The sequence below is a fragment of the Dipodomys merriami genome, unplaced genomic scaffold, assembly GCF_024711535.1.
Source record: "Dipodomys merriami isolate MVZ:Mamm:240054 unplaced genomic scaffold, mDipMer1.0.p SCAF_74, whole genome shotgun sequence".
Taxonomy (NCBI): Eukaryota; Metazoa; Chordata; class Mammalia; order Rodentia; family Heteromyidae; genus Dipodomys; species Dipodomys merriami.
The window spans coordinates 55,641-62,064 of record NW_027206335.1 but is presented as its reverse complement, the minus strand read 5'-3'; the positions used below and the strand labels follow the sequence as shown (position 1 = coordinate 62,064).

Here is a 6,424-nt window from a genome sequence, read left to right as displayed (position 1 = left end):
TGGTTCATTTCTTGTAATATCATCTTATCTGATATGCACATAGCTTATGATCTATTCTTACCCCATACATATATTAGCTGTTGAAAATAAGGGAAACCATGGGACCTATGTTTCTTTGGACTTGGCTTACTTCACTTAATAAATTTTTTTCCAAGGCTTTACAATTTTTAACAAATTGGGCGATGTCATTCTTTTTGATGGAGGCATAGAATTTCATTGTGTATATATACCACATTTTCATGATCCATTCATCTTCTGTGGGCCATCCAGGTGGGCTCCATATCTTAGCTATTGTAAATAATGCTGCAGTAAACATAGTTGTTCTGGTAGTTTTAGTATGGTCTTCTTTGTGATGATTTGGGTAAATCCCCAAAAGTGTGATTGTTGGGTCATAGGGGAGATTTATATGGAGTCTTTTGATGAGTCTCCATACTGCTTTCCAAAATGGTTGAACAAGTTAACACTCCCAACAAGAATCAAGAAAGGTTCCTTTGTGGCCACATCCTCTCCAGCATCTTTAGTTGTAAAAATATGGAATGATTCAAGAATTTGCATGTCAACCTTGCCCAGGGGCCATGTTAATCTTCTCCGTATTGTTCCAATTTTAGTGTATGTGCTGCTGAATTGAGCACAGAGCATTTTTTATATATAAAGTGTAATTGATTTTCTTAAACTAGACAATTCAAAGAAAAGTAAGTTTTGAAGAATTCTCGTGAAATTTTAGAACCATGTACCTCTTACATAAGCACACATTTAAGAATAGTCAAGATTGACATGTCAAAAACAAAATAATCACAGATATTGTTGTTCAAGAAATGTGTAGGATCGGCGGGGGGGGGGAGGGAATTGTGTGGGGTGCAGAGGAAGGCTGGGAAGGGATGTTAAGGCTAAACAAATTAGGAGGATGCAATGCTTGATAAGAAATGAACTCATTATCTTGCCCTTGAAATTGTAACCCCTCTGTACAGTATGTTCACAAAAAAATAAAAATAAAAAAAGAAATGTGGAGGATGAATTCAATTATTCTGTACAAGGCACCTGTCATAATGAACACTGCGACAAGTGTTAAGGTTTGTTAAAAGTTTTAATGTTTTAAATATATTTAATTTTGGAAATTTGCTTATATAGGCCAAAATTAGGACTGTTTGTTAGGTCATACAACTTTTCTATAAATATTTAAGATTTATGGTAGCAGACATATGCTACTAAAAAGTACATTTCAGAGTTTATAGAAACATAACTAATGAGATGTTGCAAAGTCTTAGTGTAAAGAAGCAGAGTGAAGAGTTAAGACTCTGTTAACTGCACAGTTTCTCTTAAAACTTTAGGGCTTCCTTACTTTATATATTAGTGAGGAACAAATGATGATATAAGCCATATAGAAAATGATGAGATGAGTCATAAAAAGCAATCTTAGTGGGTAACTTTAAAGACTACACATAGCCTATAAAACTCTTGTTGAACATCATAATCTTATTCAGTGTTAAATGTACAGGAATGCAAGAATAGTAAAATCAAATATGTAAGTTCACTTCAAATACTGAAAACACAGGTAATTCTTTGATATTTTATTTTATTAATCATTAATATTTATTATTGTGTTTCTTTATTTGTAGTATTGTTTCCCTTGTAATATAATAAAACTTTTTGTTATTCATCATCAGGAGGTACTTTGAGAAGATTTCTGGGATGGCCAAACCATTTTTTATAGTTGCATGTGAATTTACAAAAAGCAAAATTAAGAACAAAATATTGATTAAAAAATTATCAAGTACAGTCAGAATCAGGAGGGATGATAAATGTCCACACTTAAAATCTTAGCCCTAGGCTGAAGCAGTGATATTACAAAGTTGAGGTCACAAAAGTGAGAGACTGTGTTTTGTTTTGTTTTTTACTTTGATTTTGTTGGCCATGGGGTTGAACTCTGGGGCCTGATTGCTGTACCTCAGCTCAAGTCTAGTGCTACCACTTGAACCACAGAACCACTTCCATCCTTTTCTACTTATGTGATGCTGAGGAATCAAACCCAGGGCCTCATGCATGCAAGGCAGGCACTCTACAACAGCCACCATCCCAGCTCCTGATAGACTGGGTTTTAAAAATTCATCTAAACAACATTTGCTTTCTGCTTTGGGTTATATAATGAAATATATGAATATATTTTCATATTTTTGTATAGTATAACAATACTTCTAAATTTATACTAACCCCAGCCACTTTATTCTTTTCAAAGTAATGAAATATCTCTGAGAGTTTGCTAAGGTGAAAATTGTTTTAGCATTTTTAATTACTTCTGAGTCATTTTTATTTTTTATTAATATCATTTTATATTTTGGGTTGATGGATTATCATACATCAAATACCTTCAAATATACATGTAGATTCTAAAGATAACAGTATGAATATTCTCATACAGCTCTTTTTTACCTGTTATGCCCTTTCAGTATTATGAGATTTCTCTCTCTTTCACGCTCTCTCATTTCCTCTCTTTCTCTTTCATGCTACATGTCTGCTACATAGAATTTCTGCTGGTCTACTATTATCCTTCAGAATCCACTGGCTTTGTGGGAACATGATGGTGACTAACATTTTCCCTTGCATTCTTTAAGAATTATGAGTGACGTGATATTATTCTTTGACATTGTAAATGGCAAAACAACAGGTCTAGGAATTCTTTTCACGTTGACTACTATTACAAATTTTATCTCATAGGAATCATTTGGATGGATATGATATTTTAACTTGGGCTGGGATGGTGGCTCAGTGGTAGAGTGCTTGCCTTGCTTGCCTGAGGCCCTGGGTTCGATTCCTCAGAAGCACATAAGCAAAAAGAAAAAAAGCCAGAAGTGGGGCTGTGGCTCAAGTGGTAGAGCACTAGCCTTGAGCTGAAGAGCTGAAGGACAGTTCCCAGGCTCAGAGTTCAGGCACCAAGACTAGACCCCCCCCCAAAAAAAAAGATATTTTAACTTGTGACCTAAAAGTTCTTTTTCTTTCACAAACAACCTTTGTCTTTGATTATCAGTTTGTAACTACATGTAATGAAAATAAAGCTCTCCTATGGAAACTAGACCGAAGTTGTTCACAGGGATGAAAAAGAAGGTAATGATGGAAGTGAGTACAATAGAGCAAGGTCCTCAGAGCAGTTTATCATGAACACTTTGTGAGAATGACAATGTTCTGGGAACTATACATTAAATCACTGAACAAAGATATATATATATATATATATATATATATATATATATATATATATATACACATATTTGTATATGTATATTTATTTATATATGCATATCTGTGTGTATATGCCCTTATATTGTACACATATATGTTACTATACACACAAATTCACATATACATATACACATGTATACATGCACACAGGGAGAAAGACACATAATTACAGCAAACACAAGTTTCATTACTTGCTGAAAATGCCTTAGATGGAATGCTTGGAACAAAATATGTTCAAGATGTATTTGTCTCTAAGAGATCTTTTACCACTCCTCTTATCTCATAAAACTGGTAGGTTTAGACGTATTTGACTTGCAAAATGCAGTACACATGATAGCAAGTTACTCGGAAATGTCAGTATGTAAAGATCATATGGTGTCTCCCTGATCCCCACGGAATACTTGCTCTTATACACACTCTCAACAACCAAAGTAACAGGAGAATATCATGGTAAAGAATAAAATTATAAGCTTTTAAATGGCAACCTTCTTTGAGCTATTTTCCAACAGCCAGCATCAATTCCTAAGCAGATTAGGGAGTCCTCATAAAACTGGACCTCAGGTCAACAGGTAACCAACCCATGTGAAAAGTCCTATGAGAGAAATGCTGACTGAGGTCTTGCTGATTTTCTGGCCAAGAAAGTAAGAAAAGAAGAGATTATTTTTAATATATTAAAGTTTGAGAATAATTTGTAACCTGTCAATAAATGTGTAGAACACAACTAAACCAACTGACAAAAAAGGTGTCCATTTCATTTATATGTTCTTGGATTGGTGAGTGATTTTACTTATGTCTACACAAGTAGAATCAGCATAAATCAAGCCAGCATTTCTTCATTTAATATACAAAGATAGGATTCAGGTTGACCCATTGTAATAATGAGATAATAATAATGTAATAATAAGACACTTTATCAGAGAGTGGGTGGAGGGATGAGTTGAGGAGGTGTGAAGAGTAGGGATGGTAGGGGAAAACAAAGGATGGGGTAAAAATGCTCAATAAGAAATGGACTCATGCCAGGTGCCGGTGGCTCAAGCCTGTAATCCTAGCTACTCAGGAGGCTGAGGCCTGAGTATTGTGTTTCAAAGCCAGCCAGGGAAAGAAAGTCCGTGAAACTCTTTTTCCAGAAAACCGGAAGTGGCACTGTAGCTCAAGTGGTAGAGCGATAGCCTTGAGCTGAATTGCTGAGGGAGAGTGCTCAGCCCTAGAGTTCAAGCACATGACCAATAATAAAGAAAAAATTGTACTCATTACCTTACTTATGTAACTGTAACCCCTCTGTACAGTATCTTTACTATATATATATATATATATATATATATATATATATATATATATATAAAAGATACAAGGAAAACTTTTGTACTTATAGGAAGTTGTATTTGTCACTCAATATCAGTAAGGTATTGGTTTTAGTACCACAGGCATATTAAAACATCGGATACTCAACTACTCTACATGAACACAGTATATTATTTACATTAGAATCTGCCCACAACCTAGTGCAGTGTAATTGCTATGAAAATTTGTAGTACATTCTATGTTTGTAATAAAAAATAAAAGTATATGCACTGTCAACAGATAATTTTTGTCTGCATTTTGTGGATGGAATTGGGAGCCCAAATTTCATCACCAAGACTGGTCTGCAAAATGTAACAAAAAGCTAACACAGCATCATTGAATAGTACTGAACTCCAAGGAGAAGTACTTGGATTGAGACATTATCAGAAAGTGTCAGCATGCAAGTACTTTTTAGAAATACAGCTGCTAGATGTTTCATGGAGAGGTTTCATAACACTTTGTGAAACACAAGCCATAACCTCACTGAAGAGTAAATGGTTTTCCCTCAACTTTCTGTCATGCTCAGTCATTATCAATCAACATATAGCTAATCTTGAATAATCCTTTAATAAAAAAAGGTTGATGGAGTGTTTATATGCAGAAAACCTGGGAAGGCTAAATTTTTCCAATTAGGATAGTCTGTATTCTATGATCCAGCAGAGAGAAAATTAGGTAAGCATCCATTTACTACGTTCTGAATAATTCTGATTCTTCCCATATCAGTTAACTATCCATACCTGTGCCCGAGTGAGAGGATTTTAAATGACTTTAGTGTTTAAAATTTAAATTTAAATGTGGAATGAAATTAGTTCCAGTGCATTGCCTTAAGATATTTAGAAACAAATAAAGGTCTATAAGATTTTTTTTTATTTTAGTTGAAGCAATTTGCAAAAAAAAATGGCAAAGTAAAATTTACATTTGCAGCAGACTTGACACTTATTAAATTTTGTATATTGAAAAGAGCATAAGCCTCAACAATATGTCAATGCTATCCTGTCATTTATCTCTAAAGCTTTATGCTTTTGGTCTCTTAATATTAAAACCATTTTTTTTTAGTCTTTAGCTAGGGGCTGGGAAGGTGGCTCAGTGGTAGAGCGCTTGCCTTGCATGGCTGAGGCCCTGAGTTCGATTCCTCAGCACCACATAAGCAAAAAGAAAAAAGCTGGAAGTGGCGCTGTGGCTCAAGTGGTAGAGTGCTAGCCTTGAGCTGAAGAGCTGAGGGACAGCGCCCAGGCCCAGAGTTCAAGCCCCACGACCGGACCCCAAAAAAAAATTTTTTTTTAAATTTAAAAAAATTTAAATCTTTACCTAGTTGTGCAAAGGGGTTTCACTCCATCATGTCAGTGTGGAATAGAGTGTATGTACATTTCATTGTACAACACATCTGTATCATTGTTAATCTTTCCACTTTTCTTCCTTCCCTTTCCCCAACCCCACTTATCCCTTCAAGTTTCCTACTTATATTCTCACATATGTACATTGAGTGATCTGACTATATTAGCCCAATATTTCCCCCTCCATTCTTCTGTCCTACTCCCTTTAAGCCCAGCTCCTTATTTAAGACTTATTTCAACTTCATGGTATTTTGTAAAATATCTCTTCCTTTGGCATTTGGCTTTGGGCTTGCCAAATCCTCACTTCCATGTTTGACCTACATAAATGAGGCTATTTCTCCACATTTAAAATCTGTGAATGGATGAGATAGTTCTCCTTTACTATTCACCTTCTGTCCTAAAGATGGAAGGAAAATAATTTCCATGCTCTCAACATTATGGTATCCATCATGAATGTCCATCACTTATCACTTCAACAGTCTAAACTTAAAGTTATTTTTACTGCATTATATTCA

The 6,424-nt window shown here is 34.9% G+C and overlaps 1 non-coding gene across 1 annotated transcript; it reads right to left on the bottom strand.

The window, feature by feature from the left end:
* Window positions 1-525: 525 nt before the first annotated feature.
* Window positions 526-632, bottom strand: LOC138818357 (U6 spliceosomal RNA). The gene has a single exon (XR_011369076.1). It is a non-coding gene; the product is annotated as a U6 spliceosomal RNA (small nuclear RNA).
* Between the last annotated feature and the right edge of the window lie 5,792 nt (window positions 633-6,424).